Source organism: Triturus cristatus, chromosome 2_2 (genome assembly GCF_964204655.1).
Source record: "Triturus cristatus chromosome 2_2, aTriCri1.1, whole genome shotgun sequence".
NCBI classification, from domain to species: domain Eukaryota; kingdom Metazoa; phylum Chordata; class Amphibia; order Caudata; family Salamandridae; genus Triturus; species Triturus cristatus.
Genome location: NC_140582.1, coordinates 579,074,699 through 579,102,386, shown reverse-complemented (window position 1 = coordinate 579,102,386; position 27,688 = coordinate 579,074,699). Strand labels below are relative to the sequence as shown.

Below are 27,688 nucleotides of genomic sequence, written 5' to 3'. Positions count from 1 at the left end.
CCGTACAGATGCAGAAGACACCCCTCTTAGGATAGAAAACAACAACAGGCGAAAGTCCGTGTGTTCTTGGCTCTCTATTCACACCTCAGTACACACACTGTGGTTTTAAGCATGAACGAAGATCCAACATTCCTGTGGGCTCCACACTGCAAAGAAATTCAAGCAAGGGTGCTAGGCAACAAATGGAAGTCTTGTATCCTCTCGTGGACAAGGCGCTGTTAACAGCACAGCGAAACTGCAGGATAATGTCACGCCCTGGGAGCACTAATTATTTAGAGAGCTAAATACCTGAAAACGGAAGGAGCACTAATCACAGCAAAACGAATGGAGTCCGAGCCCCTGTTCCTTTCACAGCACGCGGGCTTCCCTTAAGGAGATACGAGCACCGACAAAGGCACTCCAAACAAATACAACAAGCATTTACAACGCAATGGTCTCGGCATTGTTAAAGTTAGAGCTATTGGCTCATGACATTATTTTTGTTCATGTTTTTGTTTTTAAAACATTTAAAGAAACAGCATTGTTATTTACAATGTCAATAGCTTAATCACTCTCAAATGCGAGACCTATTGCATTTGCACCCACACACAGAGCCACACACAAAGCCATCCACACACAGAGCCACCCACACAGAGCCACTCACATAGAGCAACCCACACACAAAGAGCCACCCACAGAGCCACCTACACACACACAGTTACCCACACACACACACACACAGTTACCCACACACACAGAGCCACACACACAGGGCCACACACACAGGGCCACACACACAGGGCCACACACACAGGGCCACACACACACACAGCCACACACACACACAGACCTAAAAAGGAGGGGTGACTTCAAGGGCCAAGACAGATGTGAGGAGCGGAGCAAAGTCAGGCTGGAGCGGGGCATGTAGGGCCAAAGAATAGGGAAGGGCTGGAAGCCAAGGCGAGAACTTGGGACAAGAGGCGAGGGTAGGGGGGCGAAGGACAGAAAGGCAGGGAGATATTAGGGGAAAGGGAGAAGAGCGGAACTCAGCCTATGATTGGCGCATGGCCCAAAGGCAGCAGTCCAGGGCTCAAAGAGAGGAAAGCGTGCGGCTGTAATACGAAGAGAAGAGGCGCGGGCGAAAAAGGGGAGAGGGCAGAAGCAATAATGTGTATTGAATTGTAATTGCAATTAAATGGCGCTGACGACTTGACGAGGCGTCAAAGCGCTTTTACGGCGAGTAGCACGCTACTCCAGCACCTATTTGGATTAGTGTAGGAAATTACAAGAAAAAAAGAGCGAGGGTAAGAAATCCAGATATTTGGGGCAAGAGTGGCCGAGAAGATTAATAGATGGTGTCTTTCAGTGAAAATTCGTGCAACATATCGAGTGAAAGAAGAGAAACTCGAGAAGGTACAAAGGAGGACCCACAAGGACTGGGGTGGGGGTGGGGGGTAAAGGAGATGGATGGGTCATGGAGCTGTAATTCGGAAGGTGAGGGACGGTTAAAATGGTGTTTAAAAGCTAGGCGCTTTGAATGCTGTTGGCGTTCATGGTTTCCACTGCATCCTGTTCTAACCAGTTGTTTATCCGTCTGTGAGAAAAGAGCGACTCCCTGCAGCGTGTGCCAGGCGCAGACAAAAGAGCCGACTCGACACAGACAACACACGTGCACTGCCCCCACGGGGCCCTGCGCTTTACACGTGTGTGGGGGGACTGACCTACACTATACAAGCCTGTTAACTTATAACAGGGCAAAATCAATCCCTACGGTTGTACCCATGCAGCAACTGTGAATTAACATTCTTCCCACAAGCCTAGCCCGATGAAAACCAATGTGCTAACAATGAATGAACATTCTTCCCATAAATTATAGATCAAAGATTGAATAAATTCGCATAGAAACACAAGAACTGAAAACGAGTACTTGAAAAGGACCCGGGGGAGAAGATTAATATGGAAGATAACCTAGAAATAAATAGCGAGTGGTGCGGGTTATAACGTAAGAAGAACACCTAAATGTTGCTGCCTGACATGACAAATGGAAATAAGTAACACGACTACAGGAAGTGTGGCGTGTGTTTGAAGTATGGGGGGATACTCAAAAGGAGTACGGGCTAAAGAGAATAATTAACACCCATTTAAGTGATCGAAGACTAGTAAAGAGCGGTCAACGCTTGCAGTCTCACCGTAATACGATATTGCCTTTACGTGCACAGTTTACAGTTGCAGAGCTGATTTAACACGTTGAAAGACAGAATGAGTTAGAAACCAGTTTGCAGTGTGGCTTTCAAATGATGTTTGAAGGACTCTATCTGCGGATTATGTCCGTGGAGCGTTTGCAGCGATGTTAAGACCTTAGCAGGAAGGAGCCTCTGTAGCTTATGTTTTTGATTAGGGTGATGTTCATGACGCCATGAACACCACCGCCTTTCTCCGAGGTCAAGCAGAAATGCCTCGGAGAAACGCAGCGTTATTTTCGGATTCGGGCCGTGTTTTTCTTTCTCTCCTCTTCCCATTGGCTGGAATGTTTACATTCCAGAGGAGAGAAAGAAAGTAAAAAACACGCCCCCGAAACCGAAAAAGACAGGGCTTAAATGGACAGACGCACCTCTCCTCCAATGGCTGGCCTCCGTTTAGGAAGCCAGCCAATGGAGAAGAGGGGCGGGTTCAAGCCCCATACTAGAAAACGTTAAATCTCGCGAGCGAGACTGCGCAAGCGCAGCCTTCGCTAGCCGAGACCTAAAAACTAAACAGAGTCTTTAGAGTAGGGGGAGCGCTCCAGCAATTCCGTCCCCTGCTTACTCCGGAATACCGGAGGAGACTCCGGACTGAAGGACTCTGCAGTCGTCCCTTGCCACGGTGAAGAGTCGTAACCCAGTGGGGCTGCCAAGCTGCAAAACACGAAGAAATCACAGGAGTATCCAGCGGGGAAGTACCGTCCGCTAAGTCTGTTTCCTGTTACAAGTCTCAGGGGCTTCTGGGAGTTGTAGTTCCTGGTACGTCCAGTACCCTCCGCTGGCACCCTACTCCCCTCTGACACAGCCATACTCATGCAGGACAAAAGGGAGAAAGGAAGGGCCAACCTATGAACCCCGCACCCCTGTTCCTGCGCTGTGATAGTGACACCCACAGAAAGAGTCCATGAAAGTAATCCTCAGGCACTTTCACTTGGCAATTTGGCTTAAAATAATACAAGTATAAGAGTATGTGTACCGTTTGGCTATTGGTCAAAGATCGCAATTCTTTCAATCATCACACAAACTGATATCTGCACTATCATAACCCACTCCACACTGAATCTGTTTGAAACACTTGTCATGAAACAACTTGATATCAAAAATATTTATACTTTAATAATCATTGTGAATTCATCAAAAGATCCTTTATTAAAACATGCACAATTTAAAACAAAAGCACAGAAATTATTTTTCCAGTTATACAGAAAAAAGAAAAAAATTCTTTCATCACACAGAAAGGAGAATATTAATGGACAGACAATGTGTCATACATAAGTTAATTTGGTTTGGGCAGACACAGTGTCAGACATAAGTCACTGATCCCTGACTCTCCCTGACTCTACCAAATTCAACATACAAAACCGTAGGCGTCGACGCGTTTCGGTGGCAACTAACTCCGAATGGGGCCACCTTCTTCAGGACAAAAGATATTTTCTCCTTGTATATCTATATTCGACTCTGGTGTCGTATTCACCTATTGAAGAAATATATTTATACATTGTAAATTCCAAATTTATAAGGTTCTCCACATTGATCAAGTTATACAGATTTCCCATATCAGTCTAGGGTCCTTAAACAGCTATACAATTCATAATGAGAAACATATTAAAAACCTTGTTCAAGACATCAGTGCTTCATACATTTCGGCGGATATTTCAAGATCTTACGTGACTATATATTACTCACTCAGTAACCCATTCGTTCCTCATTCATCCCATTTATCTGTACTTCATAATAGTCAGTGCTTAAGTAATAGCACTCACCGGTACACCAGTACTGCGGCGACAATGTCTCCTCTTGTAGGAAGTACCTCTAAATTCCTTCGCGGATCGTTCAAAGCTTGCAATGAATGCTAAAAGCGATAAAAAACAATTTAAAAAAAAAAGTGCAGCTCTTTTTCTTGATGTGTGGCTAAACGTGCCTGCACAGATTAGCTTTTTTATTTTTAAGTAACTTGCCTTCTACTGCAATAAACTATTTAACCAAGGAAGTGTACACCGTATCTTTTCCTTCCTTCTGTGATCATCTATCATCTCTAAAAGTCCCTCGCTATTTGGACATCCTTAATCTCTTATATCTGTCTTGTAAAGTTGATTCACTGTGTAGGCCCCAAAACACCCACCTTGGAACTTGTCCCTGTGTATATAGGCCGGGTGCTCTTCAGTCCGTGTTCATGTTAAGGGCCGGATTGAGTCTCGGTCGCTGGAAAACATAAATCTTGTATCTCTATATGATCTGATTGAGTGGGTGATAGTCACCATACTTCGAATACTTTTAGTGATTCAAGGGGTGTTTTTTTTATTTAAAATTATCACATAGGGCTCACCTCTTAATTCTGAAGCAAGTATATTCCCTGTAGGTGTAAATCCATATATCACGTTTTCTTGTTGTATCTATGGGTGAATATCTGATTGGTTCACTCCCTTGGTAGTCTGTGTCGATAATAAGAATACAATTACAAATCATAGTTTTTTACACATTCCCCTCATTTTACTATGTTATTCTGTCTGTTATATCTATTTATTACCCTAAACGTCAATACTCGTAATTCCGCCGTTTATCAAAAATACTAAATCATTTGGCTTCGTATAATATTCCCCCATTTCAATAAGTTACTGGATTCCATAAGGCCGAGGGTATCTATCAAGACATATTTCACATACCTTTCCTTAAAATATCGACATGTTTTTACTTTCAATGTACTCCTAATGTTTCAATTCCTCAAATGTGTTATAACTCAAGGGTTCTAGACCTACTCTATCATTTCCAAAGAGAACAATTCAAACAATTAAATTCAGGGTGTTTGGACCGGGGAATATCAAGTTCCCTTGGCGCTATAGTGGTTATAAACCCGTCTTCTCGCTCCCGGAGATGCCGATTAGGTAAAAAATTTCTTGACCCTGAGGCTATTAGTTTATCTTTGTACCCAGAGGTCCCCCTGTCTCTTTACAAAACGGAAGCCCATTGGACCATGACTCTTATATATGTGGTTCCGTAAAGCCACCATTCCCCGTTTATTTATGCCTTCGCATGCTCTAGACGTGTACATTTATATTCAGCATATATGTTGAGCTGATTTACTTCTACATTATATCGAGTTTCAATGGACCCTGCTTCTGGTTTGCTTACCGCTTATCGTCGACACATGTAAATCCCTCCGTTCACGGCTCTTTCTCCCGGTATAAACCGACGCTGTATGGGTCTTACCCATATATCAAGTAAAGGCGTGTGACGTATCGCTGTGTACACGTCACTCTATGTCGACGTTACGCGCGTACCGTGCGCCATTTTGGGATGGGGAGGAAGTAAAATAAACAGCCAATCCACCGAATATTCAACGAAAATTCAAAGTGTCATACCAATCGTGTCCAAGTGGACACTGCTATGACCTGTGTTAACCTATTGATTTCAACGTGGGCAAGATTTTCTAGATACACGTAGTTTATCTCAAAAGGGCTTTTTTATAAGAAATATAGGGGCGAACGGGAACTAGTAGACCGTTCCTCCATCTTGAATTGGGAAGAGAAATTCTCTGTGTTGATAAGGAATATGCTACTTACCAGTATGCATCTGTTCTTCACCGGTGATTTCGGAACCGGGGGTTTCGATGGTCTGTGTGCGCCATGCTTTTTTGAGGTCTCCGGGTGTTTCGGCGTCGAATGATGTTTCGGCGCCGGAGCATCGGTGCCGACAGATTTGTGTTTGTGTTTGGTCGGCACCGAGTGTCCAGGCTTCGGCACCGGTGGTTTCGGAGTCGAGCTGGATTTTGCAGTCTTCGGTGCCGGATGCTGTTTTTCGGCACCGGGTGTCGGCTGGCTCGATCCCGAGCTGCCATGAGACTTTGGGAGCTTCGACACCGGGCCCGAAGGTGGGGTGATCGAAGTTTTGGTTTTGGTTTTGCCCAGGCCGGCAGGCGAGGGAGTAACCTGAGTCTCTTTGGTTTTCGGTGTGGGGGTAGGAGGGGGCATATTACTCACGGCCCGCTGCGCTGGTGTAATGTCCTCCACGTCGGAGTCGTCGGCCTCGGAAGCGCTGACGACGTCTTCCTCCTGCTCGGTGTGTGTTTGCCCCGAAGCTTCGGCGTCGTCTCCGAAGATGTCCGGTGGAGCTGCGGAGGATGAGTGCGCCATGGTGCGTCGAGCTCTTCGATCTCGGATGGTCTTCTTCGATCGAAAAGACTTGCAGGCGGGGCAGTCTCTAGCCTCGTGTTCCGGAGAGAGGCAAAGGTTACACACCTGATGGAGGTCGGTGTGGGGAAATTTAGACCCACATTTTGGGCACTTTTTGAACGGAGTCCTTTCCATCGGCCGGGACCGGAGTCGCGGAGGGCCCGAAGGCCGGTGTCGATGAACGGGATGGAGAAAGTGCCGCTTCGAGAGATGAAGATGATGAAGGAACTCGAAGAATCGAGGATTTTCCGTCGAGGCTGGAACCGTAGAAGTTCGAAGCCGGAGAACGAAGTATCACATCCGAGCCCGATGGCGGAAAAAAACAATCTGAGGATGGAGCCGAAGCCCATGCGCAGTACGGACCGAAGGAGGAGTCACCAAACTCGTGACTTCCAAAGACTGTCCAAGAAGAAAAACAAACTGCAAACATCCGGGCCCAACACCAGATGGCGATCTATGCTAAGTGTACAATCTGCAGCTCATATGCCTCGAACATGCTATTTATCAACACAGATTTTTTTGTCCCTTCATTTTAAAAGCATTTTTTAGTACTTATTCCTGACTTGTCCTTCATGCGGGAGTTATGCCACTAGTTTCATCCAATCTCATTTGGAATTTAGTCCCTTCTGTACAGTGTTAAGAGTGAAAATGTACCACTGTTCTCTATTTTTCCTTTTTGTTTCAGAGTTTCCTCCTCTCCTATTTGCCGTTCTCCTTTCTATAATGAACCATTCAAACTCAGTGTGTTTATGGTTCATTAGGTTAAAATGATCAACTAAGGGGGCGTTAAGTTGCTTAGTTTTTACAGCTGATCTATGTTCCAGTAGTCTTAATCTCAATTCTCTCCCTGTTTCGCCCACATATACTAAACCACATGGGCAGCGTAGGAGATATATCACATTTTTAGTTCTGCAATTGTTTAGATGTTTGGAGGTCATTGTATATCCATTGTGTGTCAAAGCTTTAGTAACCACACAATTGTCACATATCGAACAATTGCCACATTTGTAGTTTCCCACTGCTATTGTTCCCTCAATGGTTTTCTGTATACGAGGATCTTCCTCCCTGTATGTCCTTACTAGGTTTTTCCGTATGTTATCGTTTCGTTTAAACGCAAACAATGGTTTGGGTAACTTGATCTCATTCTCTTCATTAAGAATACACCAATTGGAATTAACTAAATTCTTGAGTTTGTTACTTATGTTTGAAAATTGGGTAACAAACACAATTCTGTTCTCAGTGTCCTTTTTTTTTCCTCTCTTTGTCAAGACATTTTTTACCTAATCGGCATCTCCGGGAGCGAGAAGACGGGTTTATAACCACTATAGCGCCAAGGGAACTTGATATTCCCCGGTCCAAACACCCTGAATTTAATTGTTTGAATTGTTCTCTTTGGAAATGATAGAGTAGGTCTAGAACCCTTGAGTTATAACACATTTGAGGAATTGAAACATTAGGAGTACATTGAAAGTAAAAACATGTCGATATTTTAAGGAAAGGTATGTGAAATATGTCTTGATAGACATATTAACATGAACACGGACTGAAGAGCACCCGGCCTATATACACAGGGACAAGTTCCAAGGTGGGTGTTTTTGGGCCTACACAGTGAATCAACTTTACAAGACAGATATAAGAGATTAAGGATGTCCAAATAGCGAGGGACTTTTAGAGATGATAGATGATCACAGAAGGAAGGAAAAGATACGGTGTACACTTCCTTGGTTAAATAGTTTATTGCAGTAGAAGGCAAGTTACTTAAAAATAAAAAAGCTAATCTGTGCAGGCACGTTTAGCCACACATCAATAAAAAGAGCTTCACTTTAAAAAAAAAAAAAATTTTATCGCTTTTAGCATTCATTGCAAGCTTTGAACGATCCGCGAAGGAATTTAGAGGTACTTCCTACAAGAGGAGACATTGTCGCCGCAGTACTGGTGTACCGGTGAGTGCTATTACTTAAGCACTGACTATTATGAAGTACAGATAAATGGGATGAATGAGGAACGAATGGGTTACTGAGTGAGTAATATATAGTCACGTAAGATCTTGAAATATCCGCCGAAATGTATGAAGCACTGATGTCTTGAACAAGGTTTTTAATATGTTTCTCATTATGAATTGTATAGCTGTTTAAGGACCCTAGACTGATATGGGAAATCTGTATAACTTGATCAATGTGGAGAACCTTATAAATTTGGAATTTACAATGTATAAATATATTTCTTCAATAGGTGAATACGACACCAGAGTCGAATATAGATATACAAGGAGAAAATATCTTTTGTCCTGAAGAAGGTGGCCCCATTCGGAGTTAGTTTCCACCGAAATGCGTCGGCGCATACGGTTTTGTATGTTAAATTTGGTAGAGTCAGGGAGAGTCAGGGATCAGTGACTTATGTCTGACACTGTGTCTGCCCAAAGTCAAAATTAACTTATGTATGACACATTGTCTGTCCATTAATATTCTCCTTTCTGTGTGATGAAAGATTTATTTTTTCTTTTTTCTGTATAACTGGAAAAACAATTTCTGTGCTTTTATTGTTTTAAATTGTGCATGTTTTTATAAAGGATCTTTTGATGAATTCACAATGATTATTAAAGTATAAATATTTTTGATATCAAGTTGTTTCATGACAAGTGCTTCAAACAGATTCAGTGTGGAGTGGGCTATGATAGTGCAGATATCAGTTTGTGTGATGATTGAAAGAATTGCGATCTTTGACCAATAGCCAAAAGGTACACATACTCTTATACTTGTATTACTGGGTGCTCCAGCCTTTTGGTAATAGAACTCAGCTTTTCATATCCGCCTGGTACATGTAAAAAAAAATAATAATAATAATAATAATAATAATACAGGACTGGGATTTTTCAGTACTCTGCGCAAATAGGAAGACCAAGACCCCCTGGATGGACTAAAACAAGCATGGAACTGTCAGACATGCTTGGAGTTGCAATTTGTTTAATTGCCCTTCTCGGTATACCAATGAGAGGCAGGTGTGGCTCAGGAAATTCCAAAGATGTGTAGCAATGTGAGAGACAATTATGGATTAGAATTTATAGGGGTAGATGTTCTGCAGGGGAGATGAACATCTGTTTGAGTTTGTACCCTTAGATAGCACAGTACTGACATTGTATATGCACCCCTAACCAGCCAAGAGACTCTGGATATAGACTATAGTTTTCTACTCAGACAAAAAAGTCAATTATTTAGCTTGTACAAACTTGGTTTGCACAGTCGAGTTTGCATTGATCACCATAGTGATGACAGTACTCTACTTTTGCAGTCACTGCTCCTTCGCACGTCTTCCAGAGCAGGGAGTAACTTTGTTTACAGCAATAATCATGGCCAAACTCAAGCTGCACTTGTCACTTGCACTCTTGGCATGCCCTTACAGTTTCTTTACTTTCTGGTCTGCTCTGATGGGACACATGAACAACTAAGAGTTGAGACTGAGTAGTGAGGATTATAGAAGAAAATCATACAGCACAGCCAGAGTGAAGCATCCATTACTCCGTACCTAAGTTGCCAGGCTATAGGCCTTGGCAAAAATATGTAAAAAAGACCATGTCACAGCCTGGCAAATGTCAGCCACCAGGATCCCTAGTTAGAGCAGCAGATGTAGCCATGACCCTCTTCCTCTGTGCATGAATGGCAATGCAAGGGTCTTTTCTTGGTCCAGGCATGAAAGACCTTAAAGCAAATAGTGACCCAACACCCTGTCAACTGAGGTAGCGACATCCGCAGTGTTGTCTGAAAGAACTTCCGCAACATGGCTCGAGACTGAAAGGAGAAAATCCATCACTGTTCGATGATACACCTTCAACTTCTGCACAGTGCCTTTCATTTACTGTCTGGAGCGGAAGCAAGGGCCTCACACTGTCAGCTTCCCCAGATAAGTGGTCCAAAGCAAAAAGGAGGCATCTGTGACAAAGATTTACTGCAACTTTGGAAAACAGAATGGTCGAGCCACCGTGAGGTTGGAGCAGCACATTCACCAATCCAAGTCTGCAAGTACTGAGAGAATGATCTGTAAGTGAGCGAGAGGTTGGGGACATTGCCTCCTGAAACACCAATGGATGGACCCCATCCGCCACCTGGCATGTGGCACCAGAAGAATGTGCAACGCCATCAGTTGTAGCCATTGTGTCTGTCGATTTCAGCCTACCATGCAGACTTTGCTTTGAAGGATCTAGACTCTCTTTTACAATTTCAGAAAGGGACCCACCTTGTAAACTTGAGGTTATTTATAACCAGATTTGGCATTTCACACACGGTGTGGACATACCATCAAGGAGGTTTGTGGCCACTGCTTTAAAGGCACCTGAAGCGAACATTTTGTGCCCCACGGAATCAAGTTTATTAGGCCCCTGTTCAAGAGGTGTTGGGGTTGAATTTTGCTGTAGATTCCTGAGGAATCAAGCTTTCAAGAGAAGGAGGAGTAGAAACATATTTTAGATCAGAAGTCACAGGTCTATGATCATGAATGACCGGTCTGTGCTATCAAACATGAGCAGAGTATCTCCCAGACAGCCAGCACCAGTTCCAGTAGAGCTCTGTTAAAAGGAAGCAAAAGCTTTAGAGCCACTGAGAAAAGCTGCAGGATTTCTTGAATATTTGTTTTTTGAACAAAGGAGGCACAACAGGAGCGACAATTCAAGTACCTCCGCTGCTTTAAGCATAACAGCGGTAAACAAACTTCTTCAATAGGAGGGCTAACAAAATACAGAATGTGACCCTCCAGGGAACACATCAAGGCCACTGATATTTGGGAGGTCTAAGTAAAGCCCAGTATCAGCATGATAGGTAGGGAGAAGGTGATAAGCCTCTGAATCATCTACATCTGTGCACCTAAAATCTAGGTTGGGCATGTCAAGCACATCTTAATCACAGCAGGAGTTATTTCATGCGGTTAAACCTCTGAGCTCTTGAAAGACGAACCGCAAAAAGTGGAAGCTTCTAACTTCTATCTAGCCAACAAAGTATTTTCTACGCAGCTTCAAGAGTGGTGCCTGAAATGACGTCAGAAGCTAAATCAAAGACATTTGAACCGTTATCCTAAAAAGGCAAGGTTTTTGACGATGAGGTGCCATGGCTGGAGTTAGTGGAGATTGGTGGATCAGTGGAGATGCAAGCAGATCGGTCCCAAGGGTCTGGCACACCATTGGCAGCCAGAATGGGTCCAGAGGGAGGAGGTCCAACATGGCCTGCTGACAAGCCTCAACTTGAAATGGATCAGTTGAGGTATCCAGAAACTGTTCAATATTTCTGGAGAAGCAGGATTAGCTCCAAGAAAGAAGAGGAAAAAGCTGGCAGCAGGGAACAGTACTACCGACTTTCCTAACAGGCTTGGATGTGGGACAGTTTCTTCAAAGAAGATTTGCTGTTTGTGTTTTTTGTAGGAGGACTAAGAGGATGACTCCCTAGCCGGACACTTACCTGAAGGAGTGGGGCGGAACCACTTGGGAGTCTTCTTATTGGCAAGGTCCATGATTGCCTTATTTGCTTGTTGAATGTTGCATATTGCATGATCGTGATCAGTCCCCTGGCAACACAAATCAGATGTTGAGAGGATCTGACAAGGACATTTTATTTCTACAGAGTTTTAACATTCAGAACAGCTTTGAACCTGCATTACTAAGGCTGGGAAAAACAAGAACTGGCTGCAGCATGCCACCTCCTGCCATATACAGGCAGGGTCCTCATTTCAAGGGCAGTTGGAATGGCTATTGGAGTTGTGCTGTGCCACCTGGTGGGGCTGGAGAGCTATTGGGAGATCAAAACATTTCCACATCCCAGTATGGTGCCTGGGGATATTCATAAGATGAGGAATTTGAGGGAAGAAGCATCCTCAGAAATCAGCACACACTTCTAGCATTTGTGGCATATTGCTTATGGGATCAGTGATGTAAAGGTGCACATCATCTGCATGTAATAAAACAACATGATTCCAGTCCATTATTCTGACGGCCATATTATCTCATTTGTTTCTCAGCAGGCATGCCTAAGGGCTGACATATTAACAACAGCGCTAGTGAACATCCAGGCTTTGTTTCATTCTGAACCAGTCATGCCTCTCGGTCTATCCTGACCCAGGCTAAAAAGCAGTAAACTCTGCAAAGCGAGGCCTTTGTTAGTTTATTGTAACAGAAATCCCAATGTACAGTGTCAAAGGTCTATTAAGCATTTTCACCTTCATGGTCTATGAAACTATCTCTCCACTAAGATATATAAGCCTATATATAATTTATTTGAACAGGTTCACTTAACAGGAACAAACCTTGAATGTTTCGGTGTGCCAACTTCCCTACTAAATTCCCCAAACTTTCATGCCACTATGTTACTTAAAGTCTTGCAATCTGTGCTCAACATGCAAGTGGTCAACGAGAGGCCCTTAACAAGTTTTTTTTTTGTTTGGCTTTGGTATTGCTACTGAAATTGCTCTTCGTAATGTGGCCAGCACACTCTTCTCTTGAATAGCTACACATTTCGACAGCCTAGGTGGGTAGGACATTTCAGCAGGCTTCGTCAAATTCCCCAGGCAAAATGTCTCTCCTCCTCGGTTTCTATAGAGGTAACTTCAAGCTCTGCCAATTTAGCTGATAATAAGAGCATGAGGTATATTAACAAAATTCACAATTTCCATCTTACATCTTTGATAAGCCCACAATCTTCAGAGCAATACAAAGCAGAGGACTCTCTGCATCCTATGCTCTGTTTTCCAGGTTGTTACTCTAATCTCTTATATTGGCCTTTTCAGTGGTCATAATTGTTTTCTAAGCCACCCAATTTTGGCTTTTGCTGTCACTCTGGTACTTTGAGGTTCTTCAACTTACTAAGGTTACTTCATTTGCCAATGTCTACATTTTTATTTCAAAGGAGCCCTGAGAATCTTGGATAGCTGTCAGACAAGCATCAATAGCTCTTCCTCATCGTATTCTTTTTTCTCTCCAACTGCCCTCTTAATCACCATTGTAATTAATTTTATTACACTGATTGGCTGTGCTAATAATCTCTCTTATTATTCATTCAGGGTAGCGTCTTTGACCATTGTTACAGTCTAAACATACGATATCAGGTACTGCTTGCTCCATCTGTTTTACTTTACAGTTTTCCTTCTGTGTTTTGTACCACAAAACTAATTTTGACTCAAATTTGCCAATGAAGTTCTGGTGTGACAGCCTGATCGTGGAGTTAGTTATCTTGTTACTACTAGGGTGGCTAACTTCAACCGAGTCCTTACTGGCCTCTGATCAGTGTTAAACAGTGTCCTACAATTCTCTGGAAACGGTCTGTTTGTCAGCAATCTCGTCTTATTGCGTTCTGAAAAAGATTTCCACCATTCTCTCTAGTCCCCCCCGCAGTGTGCTTCCTGCTCCGCTTATCCACCCATCAAGCTACCACTCATGACACCCAGGAAGCACCCTTGTATTTTTCTGGACCGAAAGGTGGCTAATTTCTTCTCGTAGGGGAGATGGCTCATGTTTGCCCACAGAGGTCATCAACTGTCAGAGATCACAACTTAACAGGACGGGCGCCACACTCAAACTGGTCCTCCAACTGCCAACATCTTTCCCTCTCAATGGCCCCCCCGTCCATACAAGTTCAGGATCACACTAGGAAAAGGGAAATGGTGAGTGGGGGGGGATTTCTTTACCAGCTGCCAGCCAACTGATGTAGCTTCTTCCAGTTCGCTCTTGCCTCAGTCATTTAGGTCTCTCCTATTCATGGTGTCTTAACTTCTACAGCATGCACAAATGTTCGCTCCTTGAAGCTGCCCTTAGGTCAAATGTTTTGCTCGAGTTCCTTTTTCAAGGTCCCTTCATGTGCCACTGCTGGGTCTTCATTGTGCATTGGGCTGGTTCATGAATCTATGTGGTTAATTTCATGGTTCATGTCTTTCACAACAGATTAAAAGTGGTTCACTAAGGGAGCAAAGTCAAATCACACCCTCTAATCCTCAAACCTCACATTAAAAAGTTCAAATTGGAAAAAACCTGAACATTGCCCAGGTCACTTCCTTCTTATGTAGGTGTGGCAGGTTATCATGGTTTCCTAGAAGAGAAACATTTCATATTTCTTTTTGTAAGAAACATTGGTAGCACTGCTACTTTGAAGAAAATGTATCAGATGTGCGTGGCTCATCATACCCAGCCTTTTCCCAGATCAACTTTCAAATCCAAACAAATGCCCAATTACAGCTGGACAACTTAAAAGCTTTCAAACAGGAATGAACTTTATTTGTTCTAGAAAGCTGTGCACCTCCAGTAGTAGAAAGTAAGTTGCATAGGTGCAAGCAGGAGATTGGTCCCTGGAATTTTCCAGGGGGGGGGGGGGGGAATAACTTGTTCCTTTGGATCGTTTGAGCCCTCTCATCAAAGAAAGAAAGTTCCACAGGAGCGAACAGGCTTCTCTGTTAGGATCTTGACACCGCCCCTCCCTCCAGGTTAGCCCTTGTGAGTCATTTGAAAACTAGTGCCACTAGTTCTGGAGCAACTCATCTGAAAGAGAAGTGCAGATAAAGCTGGATACAACTCTCTCCAATACTCAGAAAGGGAAGTAGTAGGCAGGCAATCTGTTTCTACAGCAGTCAAAGACGCCTTCTCTTTCTTCAGTTCCAAGCAAATTAACTCTTTGGAATAAGCGGTGCTAGAGAGGCCCATCCAAGTACGTATCTCCCACTTCACAGTCTCCAAGGGGCTTCCACTCTCTTATTCTCGGTATTGTGCAGTCAGTTCTTTGAAGAGGCAAATGGCAGATCAGATGAATACAAAGATGTAAGGCAGAAATTTGTATCCTTTTAGAACAGTACTTCAAATGTGCTCAGGTAGAATAAAATTAATATCAGGCCTAGAAAAATCCAAAACATTTTGCCAGTCTTGCATGTCGAGAGACAAAGTATGTATTTGAACTGTAAGTAATGCATTGACACTGAACTGTATACAAGTATTATTTAATTGGTTTTTAAGTTGCCATATAATAAGGGCCGCTGTTTTGGTTCTGTGCAACCTCCCCACATATGGCACTCTGCTTACTGAGGTCCATAGATAATAAAATTAATACATTTTTAGGTAGAGCGTCATCCATTACTTCTGCCATTTCTAAGCACGGTGAATAAAACAGACTACTACTAATTGGCTTTCAGAAGGATGGAAGTTGGCCCTGCTGTGTTTCAAACGTGATCTGCTGCTCCCTTCATGTTTTTGGCGCTCAACTTCTTGCATTATTACGCCAGCAAGGAGTACTATTTGGAGATTGACAGATCCCTGTGTGGCCATGGTGCGATTAGTACAAAAGTCATAAAGGTGGAGATTTTGAACCTCAGTTTTTGTACCACCCAGGAGAACAGTTTAAGTAGAGCAAGATACAGGTTTTTAGGCAGCAACCTATGGAATCCATTAAACAAAGTAAATGCAGCATTGGTGGCACAAGAGGAGCGCCATGGCCCTGGATGTAGCTCACTTCTAGCTTTCCGTAGTAAGTTCATTCAGTGCTTCTATTCTGTCTTACAGTCACTGATTCTCCTTCACGATACTGGTAGGACTGCAACAGGCATCAATCAGGGATCCAAAAACAACAAATGAGCTGTTATTTCAACCCCAAAATCATAACCGGATGACCAATCCTCAGAATTGTATGGAAAGCTTGGGGGAAAGGACTGTGAAAAACCATACCCCAGCCTACAAGACACATTCAGATCCACCTGAAGCCCACAGCTTCTAAAGCCCCCCCTTCCAACAAGAGGCTTTAAAATAATATTAAAAAACTCCAATATTTGTTGACACTTACACAATAGATTCTGGCAAATAAACAATTATCTCGTTTGACATTGTTAGTGTTTGTACATGTGAAGGCAGTGATTAGCTTCATTGTGTGCAATATAAAAATGAGAAGTCAGAGAGCCAAAATGTTTAAATTCATATATGTAATTAAATAAGTACACTACAGAAATTATATACATATTTTAATAACTGTCGCCTTCTAAACTCTGGCGCCAGTACAAGCCGATCAGAGAAATCGAGGGAGAGGCCCTGTGTAGATTGAGGCAACTCTGATGTTTACTTTTACCGGCCGGGCATGCTCAGATGAGGAGATCTAGACCAGTGCACAACGAAGCTGCTCTACTTTAAGGGCAGGAAAGACGCACAGTGTAAGGCAATAGCAGGATCATGGCCCACTACAGGAGTGAAGGGGTCTCTTTAATGACACTGGGTGTCTGAATCTGCCCCCAAGTCACTTGGACTGTCGCTTGGCTGGCGGTGTGGCTTGCTTGGATCCCCCAGCATTTTTTTTTACCCAGAATCCTGTGCAAAACTTAAATTTAGCTAAAAAGTCACATTTTCCTCACATGTATGTGTGAGAAAGTTGAGGGAACACCGCTCCTACCACCCACCGTTCCACTCAATCTCCTGATAAAAATGATACCTCACTTGTGTGAGTGGCCAAAGCAGAGTCAGCCTAAAATGTTTAAAAAACTGCCCTTATGGACATGGTTTGGTTCCTCCTCAGTTTTTCATTTTAAACGTTTTTAGGGCTGACTCTGCTTTGGGCACCCACACAAGTGAGGTATCATTTTTATCAGGAGACAGAGGGGAAGGCTGGGTGGAAGGAAATTTAGGCCGGCACGCTGATGACACACAAATGTGAGGAAAATATGATTTATTTTAGCTGAATTTGAGATTTGCAGGGGATTATGGATAAGAAAACGTTGGGGGATCCATGCAAGCCACACCTCGTTGGACTCCTCCGGATGTCTAGTTTTCAGAAATGTCTGGGTTTGGTAGATTTACCTAGATGGACGCCAAAATCCCAGGTACCCAACTATCTATCACAAAACAACCTGTTTTTGCAAAGGGGGACTCTGCGTTTTGGACCTGGGCTCTGTGACCATCTAGGGAAACCTACCAAACCCAGACAGTTCTGAAAAATAGACACCCGGGGGAGTCTAGGGAGTTGTGGCTGGCGTGGATCCCCCATGTTTTCTTACCCAGAAACCCCTGCAAACCTCCAATTAAGCTAAAAAAAAACAATTCCTTACATATCTGTCTGGGATCACCATGCCAGCACAACATTCATACCACCCAACACACGCAACACCTCCCTGGACTCCCCCGGATGTCTAGATAACTTAGATTTCTCCGCAATACTTTTTAGGCCCAGTCGCGGGTATTAGGCCCACCCACACAAGTGAGGTACCATTTTTAATCGGCAGACCTGGGGGAACGCTAGGTGGTAGGATATGTGCGTCGGCCTGGTTATCCCACAAATTTCCCACACAGAAATGTGAGGAAAAAGGGATTTTTAAGCAAAATTTGAGGTTTGCAGGGGATTTTGGGTAGGACATTGGGGCATCCATGCAAGTAACACCTCCCTGGACTCCCCCGGATGTCTAATTTTCAGAACTGTCTGCGTTTGGTAGGTTTCCCTAGATGCTCCCCGAGCCCGGAACCAAAAACACCGGTGACTCATTCACAAAACCGGGTCTTATTGTGGTTGATAATTGTGAAGTCTCCACAGTACGTTTGGGCGTCTAGTTTACAAAACTTTACAGGTTTGCTAGGTTTCCCTAGGTGCCGGCTGGGCTAGGGTCCGGCTGGGCTAGGGTCCAAAATTCACAACTAAGCACATTGCAAAAAACGGTCAGTTTTCATTGGAAAAACATATGTTTATGTTGCGTTTTGGGCAGCTTTCTGTTGCGGGCACTACTCCTACCCACACAAGTGAGGTACCATTTTTATCAGGAGACTTAGGGGAACGCAGGATGGTAGAACAAGTGATATTACCAATTGACTTTCTATGCATTTCTGCCTTTCAAATGCAAGACAGTGAGTAAAAAAAGATGTCATTTTGAAAGCTGGAAAGATGGTGATTTTAGCACTGCAAACCCTTTGTTGATACCATTTGCAGGGGAAAAAAACCTGACGGTTTCTTCTGCAGCACTTTTCCCCTATTTTTCTAAAAAAATAAAAATACATTTAGCTGTATGTTGGCTAATTTCTCGGTCCCCTCCAGGGGAATCCATAAACCCTGGGTACCTTTACAATGCCTAGAATGTTGGAACAAAAGGACGAAAATTTGACTTGGATGCCTTATGTGGAACAAAGGTTAAGGGGGCGAATATGCGTACTACACCAAATAGCTGGAGAAAAAAAATGGTTAGCACGGGGAGGAGCCCCACAGACCCATTTGCAAAAAGCAAAAACCATAAAAGTAGACCTAAATATACAGACGTGTACTACGCAGGATAGAAAACAAGAAGGATGACTGAGTTACTGCGTAGAGTGGGCAGAACAATGTAAAGTGACTTGTGCTTTGTTTAGAGACATTATTGCAGCGGCAAGGAGTTAAATCATGATGCCATGAATTCAAATGCACTATACATAATCTGGAAAGGGTAAGGTAAAAACGATAATGGGGGTTTACAATCCCAACCAAATAAGGTTACAAACTCCTTGTAGTTGATACCAAATAGTACCTAACTACTGTCTCTATGGTTTGGGTCCTCTCCAGCCGCAGCGCCATACAATGGTCAAGATTATGCGGTTTAGCTGCTTCTTGACAGTTAGGGGTTATCTTTTGTGGGTTATTATACAGTTCTGTGGACCTACTGTCTCCAATCTTTTCTTCAAATAAAAGAGCCATGGGATCCACTCTACTTTATTAAGAGTCAAGCAATCAGAAATACAGGTTTTGACCGAACCCACCTCCGGATTTCCCCAGCTCTTGAGCCACAGTATTAGCGGCGCAAGCCAATTTATATCCTCCAAATGCAATAACCCTAGTACCTCATGGCATATAAAGCTAGCAGTGCCTCTGGAGGCCGAGTAATATATGGGTGAAACGATTTTCAGTGAGTTGAGAAATACCCATGTTACTATAGCCCCACAAGCCTGCGCTATATAACTCAGCTGAAATGCGTTTACTTTTATGTACATTCATCATCTCTTTGATTGGTTTATGCCTTAATCTATGTGCGTATCTAAAGATGGCCTCAGTATTCATACTATATTGTTGCGATCTTAATGTTAAAAGGGCATTCCAGCTAAAGTATAAGCTAATTGCATTTCTCAAATCTGCTAACCTATTCATGCACTCTATTTGATCCTTTCAGTTCTCAAACTATTACATTTCTTGCTCTCACTTCCTAGGTTATACATAGCTTGATCTCGATTTTTATTACTCACTAAAATCCGATACTCGCCCCCTATATTCCCTGTAAGGTGCGCGCACCTTACACTTTCACAGCGCCCTGCACCTCTGCACATTATATCACGGGCACGGAGAGAAATACTTCCACAGCTGCTCATTTAAAAAGAATGCAGCAGCGTGGAAGGAAGTTTTCTCTTCATGCGCGCGCTGAAAAAGGGGAATCCAGTTAAAAATAGATTCTGCTGAGGTCCCATCAGTATTTTGATGGGCCTCCTGCGGCTAGCAGTGTGACGAGGCAGCTCTCAAATAAATAAATTAAATATGCTAATAGATTTAACACCTTACAAGCCCTTTTACTCTGGCCCTTTGTTTGAAAGGACATGACGAGGTGTTAAATGCATTAACATGTAAACAGGCTGCAGGGCACAGATTAGTTCACTGTTCTGTAGGGCCATCAGGCTGGTCTCACAGACCTTTATATTTAGCTGTTTGTGCCCTGTTTTATGGGCTGGTGGGCCGGTTTTTACTGTTGATTTCCCTGATATTATCACAAGCATTGTCTGCAGTAAACAACAAGCATTGGCATAGCCAATAGGTCTCGCCTTTGTGACCTTATAAGTGTTTAGCCATGCAACAGTTGCATAACTAAATACTTATAAGGTCCCAAAAGCGAGACCTATTGGCTATGCAAAGCGGCCGTGCGGCCACTAAAGTGAAAGTAATCGCGGTAAAGCGCGGCGCCCGCGCACATGCACTGTAGCTCCAGGCTGGCCTGGTAGCACTTTTTGGAGCCCTCTCAATAAGTCTCGCCAGACCAGCGCATGCGCTGGGTCAGGCGAGAGCTAAAAATGCATGGAGTGTTCCATACCTTGAAAACACAGTGTGTCTTTACACATTCAAAACTGCCCTATTTTGCAAATGTGGGACACTTTTTTTAGCTGTCTCAATCACTACTGGAGGCCACTTGCTTCCCAGTCCACACCTGAAGGCACATGCATGGCTACAGTAACAAGCATTGGCAAAGCCAATAGGTTTAATCTATGCAAAATCTATTGGCTTGTCAATGTTTTGTTAGATATGCTGCACAGCAGCACAGGCTTAAATTAAAGAAAAGAAAGTGAAATGACGCAGCCAGCGTTGACCGCATCTCAGTGCTTTTTTTCTCCCCTTTTTGTGCCATGTTGCATAGCATATGCAGTAGATCTAAAAAAGCAGTGACGAGTCCAAATAAATCTGGGGTATGCAAGTGCTATTTGGTTTTGTTTAATGCTATTTTGGCGGACAGGAGGTTGGAGGGAGCGTAACAGAGGGAAGCAGTCTGTACCACGCATCATTTGCCATGCACGCCATTACCACACATATCCTTTTACCACACAAGGTAATGTAGTTAAGGTAACCATATATTATATATATAGTTGTAAGGGTATTTTTGGGTGAAGGGGTGGTTTGGGGCATGGGATGGTAAGGGTATTTTTAGAGTGAGGGTCAGGTAGAGGTATAGAGTGGTAAGAGTGTTTTAGGCTATGGGGTGAGTAGGGGCATATGATGGTAAGGGTATTTTTAGGGTTATGGGGTAGAAAGGACATAGGATGGTAAGGGTATGTTTATGGTTTTGGGGTGGTAAGGGTGTTTTTATGATCAAGGTAGGTAAGGTTTAGGGTCTTAAGGTTATTTGTAGGGTTTAGGGGTTGGTATGGGTGCTAAGGGTATTTTTAGGGCTTAGGGGGCATTAGAGTTCAGGAGTAGGGAAGGTTATGGGATGGTTACGGTAATTAGAAAAGGGGGATGTGGGGTTTCCCTCCCATTAAGATAAAACAATTATAATTAATCATAAAAATGAGGGGGGTGGGGGGGGGAAGGTCACCCCTAAATAAGAATAATAAATAAACAGGGAACATTGCTCACCCCTCATGCTTCAAATCACCTTTACCACTACTAGAAAAAATCCCAACCTCACCACACTTTCGAACTATTGCCAGTGTCCTAGTTATCTTTTATCCTCCAAAACACGGGTATGCATTGTGTTCAAGTGCCATACCCTATTTCTTAACTCTAACAATTTGCTCAGTTCGCTTAAATCAGTTTTGAGTGCTCTTCACTCCAAAGAAACAGCCCTCGCACACAAAGTTAACTATCACCTCAGCTCACAACTACCACTCATCCATCTTTATTCTCCTTGACCAATCCTCAGCCATTGAAATGTTGATCATCCTGCCTATCGCCCTCATTTATGACCGTCCCCATTACTGGCTCAGCTATCAACTGGTTTTCCTCTTACTTTTGTAATTATTCTTTCCTGACGCCTGGTAATGCAATCACTCTCTACCAACTGCTTCACCAGTTGGAGTGCTGCAAAGTTTTGGCTCGAGGACCGCTCCTTTTCTCTGTTCACGCCATCACACCTTGTGACATCTGCTCATTTGACTTCCAACACTTCCAGCCTATCTATATGCAGATCATTCATTCTTTCCCCATCCAAAACACAAGTGTATATCCAACTGCTATATGTCCTTAGATGGCCCTATACACCAATCTGAACTCGTTCTAGACCCGTGTCCTCTACTTTTCTTCCTCTTCTATGTCCCATCTCTTCCTACCTAAATGTACTTCCTTTTGCAACACCCTGCCTTACTTCCTCGGTTTACTTTAGCCCATCTAGGTGGATACTTTCAGTAGAACTGCAGAAGTACCAGAGTCTTCATAAATGCAACTATGTGCGAGATCTGCCCATATATCATCCCACAGAGACAATGCACTGATCAACCCACTAGTGCTCAGCATACTGGTTTACTTGCAGCTGCTCACTAATGGACCTTACCAATGGTCTTTCTCCACACTGGACAAAATCCTAAAGCTTGCTACCAGAACCCTATAGCTTCTGTTCCACCCCACCATTCTAACACATTGCCCTATTGCTATCAGGGTTGTCTCTCTACAGTTGTTAAAACCAGATCTACAAATTATATCCTGACATTAGAAAGCAACAAAGAATACCTATTGCAAGTCGTTAAAGTACAAGCTGCAAATAGATTAATAAAACCTGGACCAATCTGTAAATAGTAAATGTAATTTTACCCTGAAATGTACATTTTTGTGTCCATGCTGTTAAATGCATACAGCTCTTGCAAGCATCTTGATCTATGTAACTCACCAACCCTGTTTATCGTCAACGTATGAAAAAGTGTCCTTTTTTTCTTTTGAAGCAAGTAAATGGCATGTAGAAAGGGCAACATTTGCAAGTGCTAGTCAGGAAAAATGTGTAATACCTCTTTCAATCCAATGGCGTAGCTCTGAGGTTGGCAGGGCTCTCGCAGTTTACATTTTATGGCATGACACAGAGGCTAAGATTATGCAATCTTCTTTTATTGCCAGTTCACAGCAGCAACAATTAAAAAGAATTTAAAACCTTTAAAACATTCTAATCATCTAGAAGGTACAGCAACAAGCAGCCATCTTCCTTCTTTTGTTGCTGCTGCTCACAAGATAAGTCACCTTTATTTTATTCCTAAAATTACTTTTTTAATTATCTTTACTGCATACTTTATCTATTTTGTTATCTTATAATTTGTTATTTCGTCATCTGCAGCCCCTTGGGTCTTCCAGATGTAAATTGCAAGATTTTTTACTGTTTATATCTCTCACTTATACCGTTTTTTTCTTAATCCCCTTTTGCCTTCCCTATCTCTTTGGGCTCATTAATGAGCGTCCACCCCTTTCAATCGCTTTATCTTTTGAATTTAAAGCTTTCATTTCAATTTCCTTTTACTGACTCCCTCGGGACCGGTAAGCATTTTTTAATCACTGCTAGCGGCCCGGGCCTGGATTCAAATATAGCGTTGGGGTCTCGCGCTCACCCCCGCGCGCTCTGACACCACCGCATTTAGTATCGCCGAGGTTCGTGCTCACCAGCTCCATTTATCAGACTGCAATGAGGCTTACGTGACCGGCAGCAATGCTGCCAGTGCAAGTGTGCGCCTCATCTCTTTGGAAATTGAACATACTTTGGGTCCGTGGGCTCCTCTGGACACCTCCTTCCTCCGACGGGCTTGGGGACGGAGGCACCTCTCACGACTTCTATCCCGGTGCGGCCGCAACTCCAAACGCTACCATACCGGGAGGCTTTTTCAATAACGAGGAAGTGGAGCCTCGTTTATGCGAATTAGGGAAAGTACCTTAGGACAATATTAGGTACACCTCAGGAACGTCGTTTTTTTCAACAAAACAACAGTTGCCAAGCATTTTAGTACGAAGATCACCGAGGCTGCCCCTTACTGACCCTAATTACTTACTTATTTATTAACCAACCAATTTTTTTACATGCCTACCTGTATTTTTAACCCCTCGTCTACAGGATATTACTCTTTACTATACCATTTATAATTAACGTAAAAAAAATAAGAAAATGTCCGATCAGCAATTAGATTCTATAGTTGAGGGAAAATTAGAGGAGATAATTAATAAGGCTATGGGGAAATTGATGGGGTCGTTAGATGAAACCATAAATAAAAAATTAGAAACCCTTTCACACAACCAACTAAGCGATCAACCTGGGTGCCCCTCCTGGCCTAACAAGCCCCAGAGAAAAAGACCATCAGGTGACGACCCTCACAACAAGTAAGAAATCGAAAGAAAGAATGGAGGGTTTACCGGAGGAAGCCGGTGATGGACTCAGTGTGTGTGACACTGTGGATGGACATGAAAGAGGCCCGGTTGTCCCAATATCTAGCGAGTCTGATAATGACAAGACATACGAGCCAGAGCTGGAATTGTCCTGCTCTTTAGAGTTTGACTCTGACTATGAAGACTCTCCCACGATAAAAAAAGGGACATCTGCTGAGGCATCAAAAGCCTCTGGGTGTCTAAGATGGGGATTCTTGACCCACTAGGGGACAATATGTTTGACCCCATCCTTATAAAACATCCCCTTCACCTGAATGGATCCATTCTCAGCACGTGGCTGAATATATTACCTTCTGGTTAAGAAGGGAGATTCCTAAAGAAGTGAGGTCTCGCCTTCGCTCCGAATGCCCCCGGCCATCCCTCCCTGATAAAATAACGGTTACACCAGAATTAGTCCCCTAGGTTGTAACCTTCATTAACAAAGGGAGAAAAGTCCCTAGAAGAGACCTAGATAGCAGTCGGTCCTGGCAGGACTGTAAACCTCTATCTATCATTGCCCTCTTACCAAGATCTTTGAGATGGCTGAGACCGCTTACCTGAGCGAAACACAGGTGGACCCCAAGGAATTGCACGAGTGTGCGCAAAGAGCAGTTTGGCTTTTTCGGAAACGCAAACACAGCTCTTTCAAATGAAAGAAGGAAAAGTATCCCCCTGAAGCTCGACAACAAACTAATGGATCTTGCCAATAAGGAAGGAGGGCCATCCTCCAAGGGCCAACTTTTTGGTGACGGTTTCATAAAAGAGATGGCAAAGTATGTGGGCATTTTCAGTACAATCCAAAAATCTCAAAGAGATAAGAAAGGTTTTCCACAACAGAGTTTTTGGAAGGGCCGGGCGAACAAGGGGTCGGTTCCCCAGCCGAGGTATACCTTCCACAAGACCCTTCATGGCATGAGGCAACACATTTTTTCAACCGACCTATGATTCATTCTCAAACTCATACTCAAACCTTTACCCTCAAAGACAAAGAGGTTGTTTCAGAAACACCAGAGGAGACAGAAGACAAAAAAAGTCTCATCAGGTAGGTCATATGACAGAACTTTTAGATTCCCCTATAAGAGGTGGGAGGGAGACTAGCCCAGTTCTGTGGGAATTGAATCTTAGTGACACAAGACCCTTGGGTGTAACAAACTGTCAGGGTATACAAAATAGAATTCATAGACATACCCACTCAAACCAAAACTCCAAGGGAAATCACTTTTTTCGCAAGATTACTCAAAGTTGGTAACAAAATAAGTAGAGGACCTACTAGCCAAAGGCGCCATCAAGGAGGCACTCAATCCAGGGGATGGCTTTATCAGCAACATCATCTCAGTAGAGAAAAAGGACAAAGGGATGAGACGGTCATAAACCTCAAAGACTTAAACAAATGGGTAGTCTACTGAAATTTCAAAATGGAGGGAATATATCTGTTAAGAGACATCCTAAGAAAAGGGGACTGGTTAACAAGATTAGATCTCAAGGATGCTTACCTTACTATTCCGATCTGGCCACCTCATCAAAAATACCTCCCTTCACATGGCAAAACAAACTGTGGGAGTTCTCGAGCTTCCCCTTCAGACTATCCTCAGCACCTTGGTGCGTCACAAAGGTACTCCGCCCAGTAGCAGCCTGGCGCAGAGCAAACGGGGTAAAATTAATAATATACCTAGACGACATGCTGATTATGGGTCAGTCCAAGGAGCTTGTATCCCTGCATACTCAGTGGGCAATAAAGATCTAGAGAAACTAGGATTTGTAATAAATCTAAAACAATCATGCTTAACTCCAGCACAAGACACTCAATTCTTGGGGTTCATCGTAGACACTCTTCACACAGAACTACGCTTTCCCCAAAGAAAAGCTAAAAAAAATTACGCAAAGAATTAAAAAAGGTCTTATCAGAAAAGATTATTACTCTAAAGTCTCTAGCAAGAATCCTGTGTCTATCCTCAACCATCCAAGCTATATTCCCTGGTCCCCTCTACTATCGAGCCCTCCAAAGACTAAAAAAGAAATGTCTTCTCAAAAATCATTCATACTCTCAAACTTTGTCACTAGATCAGGAATCAAGGGAGGAACTAGAATGGTGGCTCAAGAATGCACAAGCTTAGAACGGGAAGGCAATCTTCGGAGAGGAACCCGAACTAGTGATAGATTTAGATGCCAGCCTAGAGGGTTGGGGAGCAAAATGCGGAAGTTCTTCCACAGGGGGGACGTTGGTCAAACCAAAAGAAGAAAATGCACATCAATTGCTTGGAACTCTTAAGGGGCTCCTTTGCAGTCCGCAGTTTCACACAAGAGGATGAAATGTTGTGTAATGCTTTGCATGGACAACGTTTCAGCAGTGCAATATGTCAGCAAGATGGGGGGGGGGACCACACTCCAAAGACCTAGCGAACTTAGCTAAAGACTTTTGGACTTATTGTTTGAGCAAAGGAATTTCAGTTGTAGCACAAAACATTCCTGGTTTGAGCAATGGAGTAGCAGACTGGTTCTCGAGGAACTTCAGAGACTCCAGCAAATGGAGACTGAACAGGGAAATATTCCTAAATATCCAACGCATATGGGGTCCTTTCAACATAGATCTTTTTGCAGACAGATTGAATACTCAACTGACACAATTTTTCAACTGGAATCCAGACCCTCAAGCTGCTGGGGTAGACGCCTTCCTACAGAACTGGAGAGGTCTAAAGCCATATGCTTTCCCGCCTTTTGCCATGCTACCGAGATTCCTCCTGCAAACACGCAGATTCAGGGAAACCGTAGTAGTGGTAACCCCACTTTGGGGATCCCAAGCACGGTTTCCGATAATTCTGGAAATGTCAATAGACTTCCCCTTACTAATACCCAATTTCGAGACCCTAATTCTAGGCCCGCGAGGAGAAATTCATCCTTTAATGGAAGAAGGATACCTCACACTGATGGCGTGGAAGATTTCCGGAGACAATGGGAAATCCCTAGCCTTTCGCCAGATGCTTTCAGACTCATCTGAATCGTGGGCATCTGGCACACGAAAAGCATATAGACTGCCATGGAATAAATGGATTTGTTGGTGTGTTCAATAGGGTATCAATCCCATTTCAACTGATCTAGTTCATATATGTAATTATCTAACAGAACTATTTAAGTCAGGTTTATCATACAGGACGGTAAATGTCTATATATCAGCCATTTCTGCTGGTCATTGTTTAACTGATGGACTACCTGTTGGCCGAAATGCATTAACTAGGAAGATAATGAGAAGCATTAGGGTCCTGAAACCTCCCATACCAAAGTACGCCTCGCTTTGGGATGTTTAACTGATCCTTCATGTTTTAGAGAACTGGGGTGATAACCAGTCTTTATCGCTAAAACAACTCTCTTACATACTCACAACCCTCTTACATCTGGTTTCATTTAGACGTACATCTGACGTTAGAGCTTTAGATGTACATTAGCATATCAACCTGAGGGTGTATGTTTCTATATTAAAAGAAGAACTAAGACT

The 27,688-nt window shown here is 43.3% G+C and overlaps 1 protein-coding gene across 1 annotated transcript in view; it reads right to left on the bottom strand.

The window, feature by feature from the left end:
* The window catches only part of ETFDH (electron transfer flavoprotein dehydrogenase), a 542,885-nt gene that overhangs the window by 407,010 nt on the left and 108,187 nt on the right, over positions 1–27,688 (bottom strand). The window lies entirely within an intron of this gene.